Raw genomic sequence first — 19,188 nt, 5'->3', positions numbered from 1 at the left:
CTAGTCTCCTCCAACCTCTTGCCATTCCAGAATGGAAGTTTGACCATATTGAGATGGACTTCGTGACTGGATTTCCAAAGTCCAAGCGTGGCAATGATGCTATCTTCGTTGTCATCGACAAGCTTACTAAAGTGGCTCATTTTCTTCCTATCAAAGAATCTATCACAGCAGCTCAGTTGGCAGAGCTATATACCTCCAGGATTGTCTCTCTGCATGGCATTCCGCAGTTGATATCTTCAAATCGTGGAAGCATATTTACCTCTAAGTTCTGGGACTCCTTTCAGAAGGCCATGGGCACCAACATTCGCTTCAGCACAACTTTTCATCCTCAAACTAGTGGCCAAGTTGAGCGAGTCAATCAAATTCTTGAAGATATGCTCAGGGCATGTGTCATTTCTTTCGGTATGAAGTGGGAATATTTTCTTCCATATGCCGAGTTCTCCTACAACAACAGCTTCCAAGCGAGTTCAGGCAAGGCCCCATTCGAAATTCTCTATGGCAGAAAGTGTTGTACTCCTCTTAACTGGTCAGAGACTGGTGAACGCCAACTTCTTGGCAATGCCTTGATCACAGAGGCTGAAGAAATGTGCAAAGTCATTCATGAAAATCTCAAAGCCGTGCAATCGCGCCAGAAGAGTTACTATGATAGCAAGCATCGTGACATGGCTTTCGAGATCGGAGATCATGTCGCCTCGGTATCAAAGGGAAGCTTGCCCCTAGATACATGGGTCCTTTCAAGATCATTGGCAAAAGAGGCAATCTCGCCTATCAACTTGAGCTTCCATCCAACTTTGCAAATGTGCACAACATGTTTCATGTGTCTCAGCTTTGCAAGTGTTTCAAGACTCCTGATCGCACCATCAACTTCAAAGAGATTGATCTCCAAGAAGACCTGTCTTATCATGAGCATCCCGTTGCTATTCTTGAAGAAACTGAGTGCAAGACTCGCAACAAGTCTATCAAATTCCTGAAAGTGAAGTGGTCACATCATTCTGACTGTGAAGCCACCTGGGAACGCGAGGACCACCCCCGTTCCGAATACCCGGAGTTTTTCCAGTCCTAGATCTCGGGACGAGATAGCTTGGTCAAGCGTCAGTTTGGTGCAATTCTTCAGAACATGACAGTCACTCAAAATACTATGAAGAAGAATCACTACTATCTACATGAAGTCTTTGACCGCACTTGGCTATTGTGTCTAATCTTTATAGTGTTTAAGATCTCAAGGTGATGCAATTTCAACAGGACTTTGACTGGGAACAGCCACCTTCGAAGAAATTCAAGAAGGTGAAAGTTCCGCAGCTCATTGCCAGCTCATATTCCTCATCGCGCGAAACGGATGAAGCCGAAGACTTCAGCTACACCGGGGCAGGCCCTACTCCAACGGACGACCCCCAACAACGCTGACGCCCCTCCATAGACATCATGATGATATTCTGCAGGGGCGTTAGTCCTCATATTTTGTCCCTTTTGGTCATTCGATGACAAAGGGGGAGAAATATGAGTTAGTCTTCAAGCAGGTCTCTTATATGGGCATTTTTTTGCTAAGTTACAACCCATTCTCTTCTGAAGTGTTTGTTCTGATGAGTTGTAAACTTAAGTCCTATGGAGCTCTGACTCTTTTGAACTTCTTTTCTGCATGCTTATTCCTGAACTGCCTTAATGCACACATGCTTAATTCGTCAAGGTCCATATTTCATCATGCATTTCAAATTATTCATGTCTTATGTTAAATGCATGTATGAATTACAAGATATAGGGGGAGATCTCCATGATACTACTCTACAATGTGCATTACCTACTCAAAGCAAATTCCTCAAATATGCACATCTTCAGGGGGAGTTCTTCTATATCTTGCAATAAAATTCCTCAATATTAGTATTTACACTTCATATGTTTATCCCCGTTGAAAACTTAACCTATATTTTCATCAATCACCAAAAAGGGGTAGATTATAAGTGCATCTAGTGCCCCTTAGTGATTTTGGTGTATTGAAGGCTTATAGGTTAAGGAACTAATGTGTTTGTGAGTGTACATAGGTCTATAAGTCTATAAGGAGTTTGATATTTACAATGAAAGTCGACCCCTAAAAATGAATGTCTTCAGTTGAAAACTTTGGTGTTCTTGAAGACTTTGAAAGTGAGGAATTTGGTGTGACCCTCAAGACTTGATATTCATGTGAGAATGGTGAACCATGAAGACTTTTGTTTTTGTAGTTTCATTTTCTCTTTCTTGAGTCATAGGAAACACCGTACTGTTAAATGGGTTCGAGGTAAAACAAAGGAAAAGTTTCCAAGTGATGCTCATCTCAAAATCCTACACTTACCCAATCATTTTGAGTGAAGCCATTGGAAACCTCATACAGTTTAGTCAATTTCTTCAGTGCTAGAGACAAAGATCTTATGTTCTCTGAGGAATTTTTTCTGACTGAGGAGTTAGGAACTTGCTAGTGCGGTTTGCATACAAGTGAGGAACGCGATAGCCCTGAGGAATTTGAGAGCTTAAATATATGATCGTTGCTGTGCTATGCGCCAGCTGTCCCAAACTATCTACCCACCTAACAGTCATATCATTGAAGGGCACTTATGTCTTATAATGTCAGGCTGCTCCCTAGGCTATAAATAGCCTCCCCCTACAACCACTAGTTTGGTTGGCTGCTCCGAGAGAAATTGACACTTGTAATTGAGAACATCCCATCCTTCGAGGACTTTGAGCGAAAATCATCAAGTGAGGAAAAACCCAAACCCAAACACCTACAAACCCAAAGTGATTGAGCATCACTGAAGAGATTGTAACTGTGTGGAACCGACGCTTGTTACCTTTGAGGATAGTGCATCCTGCAGATGGTTACGCGTCATGGTCTAGAGCATCCAAGAGGAAATTGTGGATCGCCGAGTGACCGAGTCTGTGAAGGTTTGGAAGTCACCTGAAGACTTACCATGAATGATTGGGCGAGGTTTGTGTGACCTTAGCTCAAGGAGAATACAGTGAGGAATGTGTGTCCGGGACTGTGTGTCCTTGGGTTTAAATACCTAGCCTCTCCAACCAGACGTACGACTGTCACAGTAGTTGGAACTGGTCTACCAAATCATCGTCTTCGGCAAGCTATTGGTTCTATTTCCTCAACCCTTTCATTTCCTCATTCATTCGTTGATGAACTTGACTGTTATTGTTTGAAGACTTTGACGAGGACTTTCTCAATTTCCTCAATCCTAATTCTTCAGTCACTTTGTCTTCATCCTGCTTATCCTGTTTACACGCTACTTGTGATTTGTGCTTGTTTCATTTCATCATGATGACTATGCTACTACTCTGTTATGCATGCACCTGAGTACTTATTCCGCTGCTAAGTAGTTTGTTACTTAGGGAATTCCTCACCTAGAATTTCCTTAGTGATAAATTTGTAAAAATCTCCTATTCCCCCCGCCTCTAGTCAATATAATGCACTTTCAGCATTCAATTGCAAAACTCATGGAATATCGAGCATCTCTGCAAGTTCTACCCGTAAGGAGAGACTGTCGGGCCCTGCCCAGCAGCCACCCTTTTGTACAGGCCTTGCCTCAGCTGCTTGTAACCCCTTGTACAAAGCCAGGCGCAGACCCTGAATGAGAAATAAATGAAGCGCTGGGTGTCGGTGCAACAAACCCTGGGTCTGTTGCACAGTCTGTGCACAGGCATGAGAACAAGATCACATCAAGATCAGATTAGAGCACAAGGAACCAGTCCTTTGTAGGATCCAAGTACAGATTAGGAAGACCAAGACTAGCCAAGGAAGCAAGACGTTGCTCAGGGAAAAGCCTCCCTTGCTGGGCAGGCGATCCTGGCAAGGACGAGGTTTCCCCCGTAAGCAAGCCTTAGGGTTGTCCCGACAGGCCTTCCGGGGCTTACGGACGCAGGACCACCCCACCGCACCACCTCATCATGACCCAAGTCATCAATCAATGAAGTCTCAAGCTCCAAGATGACTAAGTGGCTATTATTGGCCACATGGCAGCCACTTTCTACAGAAAATTCCTCCAAGCGACACCCATCATACGACGTGTCAAGCAAGCCGACGCGAAGCTGGCAAAATAGCCTGGCAGGACCTACCGGACAAGCTATGATGTGACATTGAGTGGCGCATTTAATGCGCTCTGTCAGCCCGCAGAGTTGTGTATGATAGCACTATTTTCTATCTAATCAGTGCAAAAAGACTGATTTGCCACTGTGGCGACCCCTTTATCTATAAAAGGAGGCCCATGGAAGCCATAGAAAGGATTCAGACCTCCTCACACTCATATGCACGTAGATCCTCTCACCCCGAGGCAACCCTGCTGGGCAAGCGGGCTGTGCTCATCACCATTTTTCCATCAGCAATCCACCGAAGCAGGAGTAGAGTTTTATGCCTCACAGCGGCACGAACCTGGGTAAAGATTGTCCGTGTGATCTCTGCCTTGTTGTTCCACGCTCTTCCGCTCTTTGTGCAACTTGCCATCCCCCCGCCGAACCAGAAAGGAACTCTTGGTCCCATAGCTGGTTGTGGTTTCTCATGACATCTTTGGCGTTCTAGGTAGGGGATCACTTGCGCGAACCCGAAGGCATGAGTAGCGCCTCATCTTCATTGCCATTTTCATCGTAAACGGCTCCATTGACTATGGTGCCCAAGAAGAAGCCCGGTGCCGCAGCTCACCCGTCCACCTCGAAGGCTCCGCCGCCCATGGCCGCCGACGCCACGAAGAACGCAGGGGCACACGAGGATGTGGGCACTGCGGGGGACGTGGTCGGCGTTGTCATGACCTCCCCCGCGGCCGAAGCGGGAGCAAGAGGCACCGGAGGAGAGTAGCATCAGCAACACCCCAATGGTCCTGCTCCACGAGGTACGACTGACAGGGTTATTCCGTCTGTACCTATTCTCCTCGCCGAAGGGCACAGCCACAGTGGTGGAGGTCTGGGGAGAATCGCCACCCTCCGGCCGCCCCCGTCACGGGTATTGGGGAGCATCCTACGGCCATCCCCATGGACCTACCTTCCTCTCCCAAGACACCACGTGGACCAATGACATGAGCTCGTGCAAGGGCTATCGAGAATGAGGTTAACTCTCTCCTTGTTGAACTCCCCTTTGACCCACTTGAGACATGGCTACTACCTCAAACGGAGATGCTTTGTGTGCTTAGTTACCAAGGAAGCAACCAAGGAGAAGTTATGGTGCAAGATGGACATCAAGTGCATGAAGAGAATCTGTCCAGTCTAGAAATCCCGGTACAACCACAAATGTACCGCCCAACTACCACCTGACTGGTACGATCGCTCGACTACCGCCCAACTACCGGTCCAGTTTCTGTGATCGAGCGGTGCAAGGCTGGTACAACATGGGTTTATCCTCGTAACAGCCATCAGACCGGTACAACCTCTCCAAACACCGGTAAAACTGCCAAGCACCTCCGAAAACACCTCCAGGAACCCGCACTTGAGCTCCCAGCAGTATAACAGCCCCCGTGACTGATACTACCGCCCTACCTGTGCGCAGTGAAAGGGGTTTCACCCCATGTATCCCCAACATACCCCTTGGACTATATATACTCGTCCCCTAGCTCCATAATAGAGTTAGCAAAGGATTAGCTCGTTTTTGTGTGAGGGCTTTGCTCATCCACTTGGTTACCTTCTCCTCCGAGTTCACGACCTCTTCGGAGAAGATGCCCCAAGCGGATTCAACACCCGTCTACGGGAAGAACTGAAGACCTCCTCACGGAGAAGAACCGGTTACCTTATGTATCGTCCCTTGTTGATCGTGGATCATGTATCACTTTTGTGTTTCGATGATCTAGCATATGTGTGATCATCTTGTTGGTTTGAGTGATTCTCTCGTGTTTCCCCCTCGTGGTCTTTGTGTTCTTCGTCGGATTTGCTCCAATCGTGAAAGACCGACCACCTACGGTTCTACCCTAAATCATCTTGGTATCATGAGCCACGTTGATCACGAATTTGGAGCCTCCCCCACCATTTTCTAGCGTTCTTTTGTTTTTTTCTTCATAAATTCGAAAATCCCCACCAAAAATAGCCCCAAATTTTTTGTGATTTGTTGGTGTGATGAAATTTTGTTGGATTTGATCCATGGATTTCATGTGTACCAGGTAGATCTAGCTTCCCCACAAGTTTCCCTACCTTCCATCCTTGAAATCTTCGCAATTTTGCCCCCGAAATCATCCATTTCCGCCCCAAGTTCATCCTGTATCTAGATCCGAGAATTTTCCCGAAAGAAGCAGTACAGCCGGCCCCCGAGGTGGTACAACCGCTAACCCACCCCCTGATACTTCTTCTAGCCCAAAACTGGAACTCCAAGACGCTCCAGGAGCGGTACAACCGCCTGCTCAAGCGGTACAACCGCCCCTCACAGTTTCAGCCTCGGCCGATTGACGGTTTTGACGATAACTAACTCATCTGGACTCGGATATTGACGTTCTTTATCTCGTTTTGAAGCTATTAACATTCCCCATCCCACAAAAATACTTCCAACATCATTTGACTACATCCAAGTTTTGGAACTTTGGCATGTTTGCCTAGGGCCTTCCCCACATCATCCGCTATATCACCATCGATTTCCGCAACTTAACCCATTTTGTTTCCCATAGAATTTGTGGTTGCTTGAGTTGTGATTTGAGTCTCCTAAGGTGTTTTGACTATTTAGGGATGGTTGCTTCTTCTTCAACCACCACCACCACTCCCACCATTTGACTTTGGTTTTGAGAATTTGAGTTGTGGTTCATCATTTCCTAGGGTGTTTCGGCTAACTAGGAACAGTTCGACATCGACATCACCGCCGCTCATCTTTGTCACGGACTCATCATCAAGGACGACCACTTCACCATTTTGAAACGTCACCGTAAGCAAGAACGATAACCCCTATATCATATTGGTATCGTGATATATCATCATTGTACATTCTTGCCATTGCATTGATAACCCCATAAACCATTTTGTGTACCTTTCCTATTGAGACCAGCCTTTGAGTATTACCGGCAATGTTACTTGTGCACATTAGTGATCATAGCTCCCATTCCATACGTACCATGTCATTTTGGTCCAGATCTTGGTATCATCTCTTGTGTCACAAGGTTGTCATAGCATACACACAATTGCTATCTTGGTTCGTGATGTTTTGCATGAGAAAGAGCTCACAAGTGAAAGAGCCAAACAAGCTTCTAGGCAAAAGTAAAAGATAAGCAAAGAGTTTATAAGCAAGAACCATAGCATCATACTACATTAAGATTGTCATACTCAACCATCTTGGATCATATCACCGGAATACCATACATATAGCATACTTGGGATAGAAGTTGTTGCATTTTTTCTTAGTAGGTTGTGCACAAGCTCCTATAGGCCTATTGTGCAATCGTGCTAGCATCTCTTTAGTGTTGTGTAACAAGGGCATTTTCTTGGATTCCACATTTTGGCTCAGTCCTTGGTTGCACGGACCCTTTTATCTATCTGTGTGTGTGTTCCCGTGTAACATATCATGCTACTGGTCTACTTGTTGCATTTGCAAATTCATGAATCTTTTCCAACATTATTGAAGCTCACTAACAATTGCATCAAATTTTGTGCCACCATCCTAACCGAGCTCCACTATAAGCTTTTATTTGTGTAGGTGTTAGAACCGACAAGAATTGGTACCAATTGTGCTATTTCCATGGTACAGATTTGAGTGACCATTGATCCATCTTCAACATCGGTCAAGGTACATTTGGTATAAGTTCTTCTCTTTCTCCCACTCACATATTTCCTTGCAATGATGGATAGGGCAAGTTCTTCTACCAACCCACTCTTCCTAGAGCAAGACGACGACCCGAACAACTACGTCACCAAGAGACTCCTCTTTGGCGCACAATGAGCTATGCATCAAGAACAACAAGCAATGAGTGATCACATCGACCATCTCGCCACCGACTTACGACTCTCCGAGCAACGTACAAGAGACTACTTCGACAACAAGCTCGATGAACAAAAGCAAGAGAGCAATGCAAGAATGGACGAGATTCATGCCTTCTTGGTTAACCGCTCTTCTACCTCTTCGTCCTACTCAAGACGGAGCCACTCGAGTCGACACTCAGACGACACCATCTCCGGCTCAAGTACTCCGACATCAAACACTCTACGACGAGCCGCACGCCAAGACCGTCAAGCAAACCACAATCCTCTACACGACAATCCGACACGAGAGCAACTTGACGAGCAAGCACATCAGCATCATCAAAACCAAGCTACATTCATGCAAGCACAAGAACAACAATGTCTACGCCAACAAGATGAAGAACGAGCGTGTCTACCCCAAGGAGAACAAGATGCCAAGGCACAATGTCAAGAACAACAATGGTGAGAAGCTCAAGCACTTGAGGCGCAATGTGCACTCCATGACACAATTCGCGCCGTTGCGATAGGCGTGAACAAGAAGAAGCACTTTGCGATGAAGTTTAAGAGAGGATTCATCAATCCCGAGTGCATCGTCAAGTTCCTCAAGCTCCTCCACAAGCTTGATAAGAACCTCAAGTTCACCAAGAGCAAGAAGACAATGGAAATCCTCCACGACAAGAGCAAGTTGAGGGAGCCAATCCTACTCGTCAAGGACGTCATCACCCTCGACCCCAACACAATGAAGATCAACGCTACGGCAAACTAAAGTTCAACATCCCAAGTTTTCTGGAAGCAATGATCCCGAAGAATACCTTTCATGGGCATTGAAGGTCGACAAAATCTTTCGTTTGCATAACTACAAGGAAGAATAGAAGATCGCCATGGCATCCCTTGAGTTCCAAGACTATGTCCTCATTCGGTGGGAGAAAGTCACTGAACGCCGTGAGGTAAGTGGTGAACCACCCATCACAACTTGGGCGCAAATGAAGGATTTCATGAGAACACGTTTTGTGCCAACCTACTACAACCGCGACCTCTTCAAGAAACTCCAACTCCTCAAGCAAGGAGCAAAGAGCGTTGAAGAATACTACAAAGAAATGGAGATTGACGTGATAAGAGCCAATGCTAAGGTAGATAATGAGAAAACTATGGCATGTTTCTTGAATGGAATCAACCATCCTATCAAGAAGATCGCCGATTTCCAACCTTACTCCAACCTCATTGAGCTAGTGCATCAAGCTACCAAGGCGGAACGACAAGTGCAAGATGACTTCATGTATCCCAAGTACTCTTCCAAGAGCTACGGCTTCCCCAACACACATGCTTCAACAACTCCTACATCTTCTACCTCTACCAAGCCTTCACCAAGCAACGACGACAAGTCAAGTTACAAGAAAACTTCGACAACTTCAAGTCGTCCTCCTACTATAAGCAACTTCAAGCCAAGAGCTTCATCATCATCTAATCCAACCGATGAGACCATCAAGACAAGTTCCTTCAAATGCTTCACATGCGGCGGCCGAGGCCACAAGTCCTTCAAGTGTACCAACAAGCGCACCATGATATTCAACAATGATACATATGACTCCATGAGTAAAGGAGAAATGGAAGCCATTGAGCAAGTGGCCATGCACCGACAAGTGAACGAAGATTAAGAAAATCAAGTCTTCTGTGATGAAGACTTGAGCCCTGCTCTTGTTGTCTCCAAGGTCTTGATGCTTCAACATCAACAAGATGAAGACCAAAGATTTCATATCTTCCACACCAAGGCCGACATCATTGGAAGGTCCGTGAAGGTCATCATCGATGGAGGGAGTTGTCATAACTTAGCAAGTGAAGAACTATGTGTCGGTGTCAAAACTGGCAGATCTCGGGTAGGGGGTCCCGAACTGTGCGTCTAAGGTTGATGGTAACAGGAGACAGGGGACACAAAGTTTTACCCCGGTTCAGGTCCTCTTGATGGAGGTAATACCCTACGTCCTGATTGATTGATATTGATGAATATGAGTATTACAAGAGTTGATCTACCACGAGATCGTAATGGCTAAACCCTAGAAGTCTAGCATGTATGACTAAGGTGTTGAGTATATACTTTCCGTACTACACCCTCCGGTTTATATAGACACCGGGGGATCTAGGGTTACATAGAGTCGGTTACATAAGAGGGAATCTTCATAGTTGTTCTCCAAGCTTGCCTTCCACGTCAAGGAGAGTCCCATCCGGACACGGGTACAGTCTTCGGTCTTCATATCTTCAAAGCCCATCAGTCCGGCCAATAGATAACCGGTCGGATGCCCGAGGACCCCTTAGTCCAGGACTCCCTCAGTAGCCCCTGAACCTGGCTTCAATGACAAGGTATCCGGCGCGTAGTGTTGTCTTCGGCATTGCAAGGCGGGTTCCTCCTTCTGAACTGCCGAATAATCTCCAGACGAATTGATCGTGTCCGGACCTGTAACACACACCGCAGACAACCGCAGAGAGAATATAATAACACACAAGTCCAATCTGCTGACAACTTTAGTAATGCGACATCACGCTTGTCCGGTCATAATTTCGAACCGTTTTTCGCCCCACATTTCGAGACGCGGTTTTCATTGGCACATCTTGTTAAAGCAGAGATCGTGTCCCCTTATTACGGGATTCTCATCAATACGGGCATGGGTAACCCAACCACGCCGTTTACACAGCCCTTGGAAGCAGGTGAATTTCAAGGCAAATGGGGGGGTGTTCGATATTCACCGCACTTATAAGAAGAAAAGATTCCCCTTTCTTCTCCCACGCTTTCTTCCTGCCTCTCCGTTCTTGAGCTCCAATGCTCAAGTCCTCATTCGTTCCCATTCAAACAAACACCCAACCATGTCCGGATCCGGAGCCGCCGGCAAGTGCATGGCCTCCTCTGTTAAGAGGAAAAATATAGAGGAGCTCCGAGAGGCCGGATACCTGGCCAAGGAGATCGTTTACCGACTTCTGGCCAAGGGGCAGATCGTCCCCACCCCCGAGCCCCATGAAAGAGTGGTGTTCCTCACTCATTTGTCCGCGGTTTGGGATTCCCTCTCCACCCGTTCGTCCGCGGACTGATGTTTTATTATGGGCTAGATTTCCATGATCTAGCCCCCAACTTTATCCTCAACATCTCGGCATTTATAGTCGTGTGTGAGGCCTTTCTCCGCATCCCACCTCATTTCGGCCTATGGCTGAAGACCTTCAGTGTGAAGCCGAAGGTGGTGAGCGGTCAACAGGCAGAGTGTGGAGGAGCTATGCTGGGTAGGATGCCCAACGTCACCTGGCTCAAAGGTTCTTTCCTGGAAATGGTGAAGGGGTGGCAGTCGGGGTGGTTCTACATCACCAAGCCGCGCGACACCAACTGGACGGCGGCCCCCGAATTCCGATCCGGAGCTCCGATGCAGCTTACTTCCTAGCAAGAGAAGGGCCAAACCTGGGGTTCTTCGGGCGAGCTGACAGGGCTCCAGACATGTGTCCAGAACATGATATCCAACAGGATCAAGCTTGTCAACGTGATCCAGGTTATGCTCATCCGCCAGATCCTCCCGTGCCAACGTCGGACTTGCTATTTGTGGGAATTCGATCCGGCCAACCACCAGACGCTACTAGAACTCTTCAGCACAATGCATGAGGATATCTGGAAAGTGCTTTTCAAGGATGGCGAGATGCCACTGCCTACAATCGAGGTCGTGGGCTTAGCTCGAAGCGCCAAGCTAATTCGGTATGTTCTTTCACACTCTCAAGGCATAATCTTTACTAGCGCATTGTGAGAAAGAAGTCTAAGCTCTCCTATCATTTTTTTCCTTAGGCCTGGACCGACATAGCGAGGCGGATTGACTGTCCAGCCCCGCTACCGGAAGACGAAGAGACCCCACTCCAGACGAAGCTGTTGTTCCCGACGCCTTATGAAGTGCCAGAGAAGAAGACCAAGAAGGCGGCCAAGGGGACCAGGAGTGGCCTTCGGCGAAGGGATACTTCGGACCTGTCGTCTGAAGTTGAGACTGACCCTTCGGTCGCTGAAGACGAGGAGGAGTAGGAGGAGGAGGAGGAGGAAGAAGACAACTCCCCCCCGAGGGGGGAGGAATAAAAGGGTGGCCTCCACGAACCTGGAGCTGAAGGCCCCGAAGAGGGGGGAGGGCTCTCTCACGGATAACTGCGCGTGGGACGTCGATAGCAGTCCGGAGCGAATGCCCCGGACTAGGCCTCGGGCTGCTTCATGAGTACCAAATACCTTATGCTCGTCCAGATGTATGGCCCTTCCCCTTTGCCACATTAATATGTTTAATTTATGCTATTGCAGTCCGGCCCGCGACAGTTCTCTGCAATCCTCGACAGAGGGATCGCTAGACTTGAAGGAGATGGCTAGTATGTCGCCGCCACCTACTCACTCTGCCTCACCCAAAGGCGATGACGAGGTGGTGTCCCAAAGAGTCTTTCCTGACCAAGGGGAGGCTACGGAGATCGTCAGGGTGGCATCCAAGGATGGCTCCACGACCACCGGACACACGGGGGAAGAAACCCCCATGGGGACTGATGGTGGGGGCCGTGTTCCATTCGGCCCTCAACCGGATATCATTCCGGAGACCTGTACAGCTCCAGAGTCCAGCGAACAGCCTTCCCGAAAGGGGGTGTGTGTGCCTGTTCCGCTGGTGACCTCCGTCCAACCGGAGGAGCCGGATGATCTGCTGGAAGCATTGCAAACTGCATCCATTGTAGATGAACACCGTGTCCTCATGGGTACGATGATCAAAAAGTTCAGTCTGCCAAAAGCGGGCTGATCGAAGCCTGCACTAGCCTTTTAACAGGCTTTGAGGTAATTGTAGAAAGAATATCACAGCGTAGACAGTAGCCCCTGATGCTCTGTTCGGTGTTCGGGAAGAAAAGCCGAACAGAGGATGAAAACAATTTTCACAGGAGTCTAACATATGATGTCTATGTAAATAAGCAGGCGTAGCTGCTAGCTGCTGCCGCTCATACTGCGGAGGTCTCCGAACTGAAGCAGAGCCTGGAGCGGGCTGAGGAGGAGCTCAGCCTTGTGAAGAAGCAGCTAGAGGACAGCCAAGGTATGTAGTAACCTGCGCGTGTATGTTAGGAAGGATGAATACTTCGTGCTGACTAAAGTGTCATGGACTATGCTAGGGGCCACGACCGAGGTGGCGTCCCTCAAGAAGGCATTAGCCGAGGCCGAGGACAAAGAGGCCAAGGAACACGCTGTACGTGAAATGCACGAGGCCCGGGTCAGCGAGGTTCAGCAGGAGCTTCAGGATGCCGTTAAGAAGTACGAGTCGCTGGAGCGTGATTCCAAGACGCAGGTGTCCGAACTTGTGAAGGCCCGCCAGATCGCACAAGAGGCTCGAGCCGAGGCCCTGAGCACCCTTCAGGAACTCTAGGCGGCTAAGAAGATTGTGGCGGGTAAGGCTTTCATTATGCAAAACAAGTCTGTGAAGGAAACGCTCCTTTTACTTACCCGAATCTGGTGCTCTACAGGGGCGTTTACAGATTTGCCGTGCAGTGTATCCGATGCTCCTGAATTCTATCGAGCCGAGGAAGGGAGTTCGACGGAGAAGCTGTTCTAGTCTCAATATCTTGGACCAGAACATCCGGTATCCTTCAGCGACCACCTGAAACAGTTGGTCGAGCTACACAAGGCGGCCGAGCTGGCCATGAGGGACCTGATAGTCCGGCTATGGCCTGCCACGCCGGTACCCATCAGCTACTTCGGGCTGGTGAAGCGGCTTGTTGGTGCCTGCCCACAGCTTGAGGTCGTAAAGCGGTCAGTCTGTAATGAAGGTGCCCGGATGGCCTTTGCTCGTTGCAAGATGTGGTGGGCGAAGATGGACACCGTCGAGCTGATTGAGGGGCCGCCGAAGGGTAAGGAGCACCGTACACCCGAGTGCTATTTTGCGGATGTCCGAGAGGGGTCTCGTATTGTAGCCACGCAGTGCGGGCAGGACATTATTTTCGGATGGATACACTCGTTTTTGTCTTGTATGATGACAACAAATCCGCTTTGTTATATAATTTATGTTTTGATTGTGTCCTCCTGTGCGGCCGTGTTATCTAAAATCTGAGGGTTGGCCAGTCGTCGGCTTCTGCCCTCACGTAGGTAGTATGGAGGTGTTCGGGATGGTATCTAAACAATCTTGATCCAATTATATGGTCCTTGAAGGAGTTGTTTAGCGCAACGAACCAGGCAACCAGACTATACGGCTTGAATGCCCTCACTTAGCCATAGGAGTTTTATAATAAAACATAGGCACAGCCCCTGGTATATGAACCAGAGTGCTGTCAGAGTCTGATCGGGAAGTACGATCCTTCGCGAAATGCGGAAAAACCTCCAACGATTTGAGACCTCCGAACAGCTGACCGGCTCTCGCCGCATCATGACAGTCAGTTTTCGGCTTTCTCTACTGAGGTGCTCATCCCGTTTAGACCAGGGCACAATCACAGTAGTTCTCCCTTTACTACCCTAGCTGATGTAGCAGAACGTAGGATAGCAAGCACAGGAGCCGGGCAACCCAACTATTGACCAAAGACATGATTCGGAGCCAATGCATATAATGCTAAATTCGGGGTGCCGAACTATACTTACAAGAAGTGTTCGGACTTTTGTTGCCGTAATGTGGGGTGCTATAAAGCCCCTGGCAAACATCAAAACGTACCTAAGTGTACGGGTGCTACCTGATGGGGTTATCCGTAGGGAAACAGAAAAAATAAAGAAAAGAAAGAAAGAAAACAGAAAAGATGTAACGGTAAAAGCTGGGGTCCTACAGCTCCATCTACAAACCATTTTCATTGTAATGTAATTAGTATGTCAAGGCACATTGATAGAAGTAGTGCAATAAGCAACAGGCTATTTAACATGCCGAAACCAGGGAAGAGCTGCATGTGGGTCCTGGAAGACAGGTAGAGTTATCGTTAACGGAATCACCTAAAAAGTCCCCGTATGTCTGCGCTCCTCGCCATCTTTGGTGTGTTTATTCTTCAAGAGGACCGATAACCAGACCACCCGATGGGGCCTGTAGGACTAAAACCTGAAATAAAACAAGAAAAAGTGAAAGTATGTGTGTATCCGATGTCGGTTGAGTCGTGCCGTGGATCACAAGCTAGCTATGCCTCCGTTGATGCCCACGGAATTTTGGGTGCGTAGTTATGTATGCGCGGCACGCAGACCACCGCTTGATCGGGACTGGGACGGAGGCCGGATTGCTAGTCGAGCTCCTGACGAGCCGAGCTCTCCTGCTGTAGAGTAGTCCGGACCCTCTTAAGGGTGCCTGAGGGCTCGGCAGCCAAATGAAGGTTCTACTTGAGAGGGCTGCTTTGTACTTCTCCTGCTAGGGCCGCTGTGTGCTCTTCTGTATGGAGAGAGCATTCCGTATTGCCATTGACTATTATTACGCTACGTGGGCCGGGCATCTTGAGCTTGAGATAAGCATAGTGTGGCACTATGTTGAATCGAGCAAACGCAGTTCGTCCGAGTAGTGCATGATAGCCGCTACGGAATGGGACGATATCGAAGACTAACTCCTTGCTTCGGAAGTTGTTCGGAGATCCGAATACAACCTCTAATGTGATTGAGCCTGTGCAATGGGCCTCTATGCTTGGAATGACTCCTTTAAAGGTAGTCTTTGTAGGCTTGATCCTTGATGGGTTAATGCCCATTTTTGCATTGTATCCTGATAGAGAAGATTGAGGCTGCTACCGCCATCCATAAGGACACGAGTCAGGTGGAACCCATCAATTATGAGGTCTAAGACCGGTGCTCCTGAGCCTCCGTGACGGATAGTAGTTGGGTGAACCCGGCAATCAAAAGTGATCGGGCATGATGACCATGGATTGAATTTTGGGGTGACTGGCTCTATCGCGTAGATGTCCCTGAGCGCACGCTTGCACTCCCTCTTGGGGATGTGGGTAGCATATATCATGTTCACCGTTTTGACCTGAGGGGGAAACTTCTTCTATCCCCCTGTGTTCGGTTGTCATGGCTCTTTGTCATCGTCCTCGCTTTGCGATCCCTTTTCCCTGTTCTCGGCGTTTAATTTGCCGACTTGTTTGAAAACCCAGCACTCTCTATTTGTATGATTAGGAGGCTTGTCGGGGGTGCCGTGAATCTGCATGGACGATCAAGGATGCGGTCCAAGCTGGATGGGCCCGAATTGTTCTTTTGAAACAACTTCTTCCGCTGACCGGACATAGAGCCACTGAATCCGGCATTGACCATCGTATCCTCGGTGTTGTCACTGTGGTTTCGGTGCTTGTATCTGTTGCGTCGAGACTTTTCTTTGTTGCTTTTAACTTCAGGGGTGCCAGCGTCGCTTGCATTGTTTTTGCTACGGACCAACCAACTATCCTTGCTCGCACAAAAGCAGGTCATGAGTGCCGTGAGGGCTGCCATGGATTTTGGATTTTCTAGGCCGAGGTGGCGAGCGAGCCATTCGTCACGGATGCTATGCTTAAAAGCTGCTAGAGCTTCGGCGTCCAGACAGTCGACAATTTGGTTCTTTTTAGTTAAGAACCTTGTCCAGAATTTCCTGGCGGACTCTCCGGGCTGTTGAACTATATGGCTTAAGTCATCAGCGTCCAGAGGTCGAACATATGTATCTTGGAAGTTATCGAGGAAAGCCTCTTCCAAGTCCTCCCAGCTGCAGATGGAATTTTCAAGCAGACTATTTAGCCAATGTCGAGCTGGCCCTTTGAGTTTTAGAGGGAGGTATTTTATGGCGTGGAGGTCAACTCCGTGGGCCATATGGATGTGGGGAATGAAGTCCTCGATCCACACTGCGGGGTCCGTGGTTCCATCGTATGATTCTATGTTCACGGGCTTGAATCCTTCGGGGAATTCGTGATCCAGGACCTCATCAGTGAAGCAATGAGGGTGTGTGGGGCCTCTATATCGAGCCGTATCGTGACGCAGCTCTGATAGAGTCCGTCTGCGGTGTTCGGCCCCCGCAGGACTGGGTTTGTCACGTCCGAATACGTGGTCATGGTCGCGTGTCGAGGCGCGTCCTCGCGGTCCGTAGATTGATCTTGTATGTCATGTTATATTGTTCAGGTTCTGCCGGAGGTCATATGTATGGCCGTGGGCTAATTTACCTCTGCCTGAGTGATGAGGCGGAGCGGGCTGGTGTTCGACATGAGTTGTCGTTCTGTCCCGACCACGTGGTGGTCGGTCGGCCGTATTGTGCGATGGTGGTATGTACTCCGGCACCTCCTCATCGAACTGAGGTAGCAATTTGCGTTTTGGGTAGATTTTGGTTGGGCGCTTGAGGCCATACTCTTCGGCTGCTAGGACATCAGTCCATTTATCATTGAGCAGATCTTGGTCACCTTGAAGCTGCTGCTGCTTCTTTTTGAGGCTCCTTGCCGTGGCTATTAGCTGGCGCTTGAAGCGCTCCTGCTTAAGATGTTCCTCGGGCATGATGAAATCTTCGGTGCCAAGGATCGCCTCATCTTCAGAGAGCGGAAGGTAATTATCGTCCTCGGAATCTTCATGCGTGGCCTGTTTAAGAGGGCTAACCTGCTCATCTTCCCGTTCATCTTGTTCATTTGCTTTATCGACGGGGTCTTCATTGTCTTCGGCACCTTCCGGAGTGTCATCTTCTCCTATGCCGGTGTTGCTGTCTTTACTACGGCATGACTTAGAGCGGCACCGCTGATGACGGTGCTTTGACTTTATTTCAGAAGGTTTATCCTAAACTGGGTCTTCCTTATCGTCGCCGCTGTGCTCCTTTGGTGCATCCACCATGTATACGTCATACGAGGAAGTGGCCGTCCAGCGTCCGGTGCATGGCGGGTTCTGGGCCTCCTCTTCTCCGGCATCGTCATCCATACTGTCGATGTCCTCGGAGTCATAATCAAGTTCGTCGGTCAAATCCTCAATCGTGGCTATAAAGTGGGTGGCGGGTGGGACGTAAAATTCTCCATCGTCATCCCCTAGTTCGAGCCGGATATAGTTCGTCTGTGGGTCCACCGCCAAGGACATGTTTTTTAATGAGTTCAGCACATCACCCAAAGGCGAGTGCTGGAAGATGTCCGCGGTGCTGAATTTGAAGATCAAGCTCGGCGTCCGCGGGCTGGCGTGGTTCGGAACCTACAGCCGGAGACGAGTCCAGTGTTCTGGTGGCGTAGGCCTCGTGTGAGACCAGGTCCATGTATGGCTCCAACACCGTGGAATCTGCGGCCTCCGAGGTGGGGTTAATCCTTCCGTCTCCTGGTGGCGCGGCCTGCTTCGGCTCTAGGGCTAGAGCGGTTACAGGAGAGATCTCCTGGATGCGGCCCGATGACAGATTTAGGTCATGATCATTGGGGTGACCGGGAGCAGTCACCGCGGTATCGAATCCGGCGAAGATCAAGTCTCCATGGATGTCGGCGAGGTAGTTCAAGCTCCCAAATCTGACTTGATGGCCAGGGGCGTAGCTTTCGATCTGCTCCAGATGGCCAAACGAGTTAGCCTGCAGTGCGAAGCCGCTGAATACGAAGATCTGCCGGGGAGGAAAGTTTCTCCACAGACAGCTTCATCGTTGACGATTGAAGGGGCCATCAAACCTTTCAGCGACAGCACAGAGGAACTCTCAATGAAAGCACCAATGTCGGTGTCAAAACCGGCGGATCTCGCGTAGGGGGTCCCGAACTGTGCGTGTAAGGTTGATGGTAACATGAGACAGGGGACAAGAAGTTTTACCCACGTTCGGGCCCTCTTGATGGAGGTAATACCCTACGCCCTGCTTGATTGACATTGATGAATATGAGTATTACAAGAGTTGATCTACCACGAGATCATAATGGCTAAACCCTAGAAGTCTAGCCTCTATGACTAAGGTGTTGAGTATATCCTTTCCGGACTACACCCTCCGATTTATATAGACACCGGGGGGGTCTAGGGTTACATAGAGTCGGTTACATAAGAGGGAATGTTCATAGTTGTTTGCCAAGCTTGCCTTCCACGTCAAGGAGAGTCCCATCTGGACATGGGTACAGTCTTTAGTCTTCATATCTTCACAGCCCATTAGTCCGGCCCATAGATAACAGGCCGGACGCCCGAGGACCCCTTAGTCAAGATGAAGCACCCACATCCCTACAAGGTTCAATGGCGTAGCCACTCCGGCACTATCCAAGTCGAGCATATGGTATAATTTTCATTCAAGATCGGAGCATATGAAGACACTTTGGAGTGTGACGTCATTCCGATGTCCGTTTGCCACCTCCTTCTTGGACGACCACGGCAATTTGACTGAGGCTTCATCCACAACGGGCGAATGAATCACTATAGCTTCAAGATGAAGGGAAAGGAGTATGTACTAC

This window comes from Triticum urartu, chromosome 4 (genome assembly GCF_003073215.2).
Source record: "Triticum urartu cultivar G1812 chromosome 4, Tu2.1, whole genome shotgun sequence".
NCBI classification, from domain to species: domain Eukaryota; kingdom Viridiplantae; phylum Streptophyta; class Magnoliopsida; order Poales; family Poaceae; genus Triticum; species Triticum urartu.
The sequence above is the reverse complement of the archived record's forward strand: the minus strand, read 5'-3'. Positions refer to the sequence as shown.